Source organism: Pundamilia nyererei, unplaced genomic scaffold (genome assembly GCF_000239375.1).
Source record: "Pundamilia nyererei isolate P.nyererei 1_Seehausen unplaced genomic scaffold, PunNye1.0 scaffold01079, whole genome shotgun sequence".
Lineage (NCBI taxonomy): Eukaryota > Metazoa > Chordata > Actinopteri > Cichliformes > Cichlidae > Pundamilia > Pundamilia nyererei.
The window spans coordinates 22,587-24,416 of NW_005188480.1; positions in this window are offsets into that span (position 1 = coordinate 22,587).

A 1,830-nucleotide genomic window follows, 5' to 3' on the forward strand; every position below is an offset into this window, starting at 1 on the left:
GCATGTTCAGCTCTCTAAAGGGGAGCACAAAGATGAAATCAATGTGCTGGTTAGATTTTCCTTCTGCCCAGCTTAGAGCAAAGTTTTGGACAGCAAATGTCTTTCCAATGCCAGCGATGCCTTTCGTCATCACTCTTTGGACTGTCTTTTCTTTTGCTGCTTGTTGCTGAACATGAATTCTTCCCAGTTTAAAGATATTTAAGAAATCGATCTGTTTATTGTTCACCTGTGAAAACGATGACTGCAGATGTGGGACATTAAAGTGATCTAGAATCTCATGTGATATGGAACCAGAATCCTGAGCCTGCTGAGTGACGTAGAGTTTTGTGTAGACGCTGTCAAGTCGAGACCGACTATCCGATGTGCCCTCATTTATCCAGGTAAACTTTTCCTGGAGATGGTCTTTAAGCTTTTGTTTAACACTCTCCACGACTTCATCCTGCTCCATGTTTGCAGCTCTGTCTCCTCCACACTTCTTTCTGCTCCTGCCTGTCTCCTCTTGTCCTTTTGTCTCTGGGATCCTAAAATGAATATAAAACCTGAAAGCAAGGAGAAAATAAAATGTACTTCCTGGAGCACCACAGTGTAATCGTATCAGTCAGCCTTTACTTCTTTAAACTTCTTTTCCCTCCATAGTTAGTTAAATGGTAAATGGCACACACTGGTGATGGCAGCTACATTGTAGCCACAGCCACCCTGCGGCGCACTGACAGAGTTCTACATTCAACACATGCATGAGTGTCTCTGACACAATCCTGAGACTCACAGCGGCACTACAAGGAACAATTTAGGCCTTGTTCTTGTTACCATCTACACAGCAGATTTCCTGCACAGCAGTGACAGATACATCCTCAGAATATTTCAGGAGGATGTAACAGCTGGCTTAATCATTAGACATGAGGAGGAGTACAGAGGAGCAATTCAGGACTTTGTGGATTGGAGTGAATGCAGTCATCTCCATCCTCACACTGCAACACAAAAGTGATGTTTGTGGGCAGAGATGGGCAGTAAAGAGTTACAAGTAATGAGTAACATTAGAGATTACTATTGCAAAAAGTAATTAGATTACTGTTACTCTCCTATAAGCACGCTGCGTTACTAAACTGTGATTTTGATTGTGAGAGTGTCTCATGACAATAATGTACAAGCGTGCGACGCCACTGGCAGCAACAGACGTGTGCAGATCAACAATATGGTGCAGGAGAGAGTACGACCATGCAGCGTTTAAAGCCTGGAAGTAATCACAGTACTTTAAGTTTTAGTCCAGTTAAAGTGACAAAAACATCAGTGTCCGCTCTGTAAAGGTCCAGTTTTTGTTTATTGATCTAAGCCTGAACAGCTACGCGTAGTGTCCAGTAGAGGGCTCTGTCGCTTAGTTAGCGGCAAGCTGCATTTCCAGCTCAGACTGGTTTTTTGTGGCGCACACGTGCCAGTAGGCAGCTCTCAATGAAGCGTGGAGCAGCGTGATACCGGGCTCTAGCGAAATTAACCATTTGCAGCATTTGGAATGTGGAGCAAGTTTTCACGGTGCATTGGCGCACCTCAGCACTGTTAGATTCTGAGTGAATGTCAAAGTAAAAATTACTGCACCCATCGAGGCTCTCTCTATTTCTTCCTTGGTCCGGGGGACTGCTACACGCCAATCTGAGCGAGCAGCGAGCACGCTGCCATGGGAATGTGACATTCACAGAGAAACCCACGGATCCCCCCACTGACATGACCGCTGTGGACGAACCTCCACCCGCCCCACTCCTGATAAACAGGTGAAACTCTTCAAATAAGCCTTTCCTCATCTGCAGAGGAATGGTTTATTTGAAGAGTTTCAGTCAG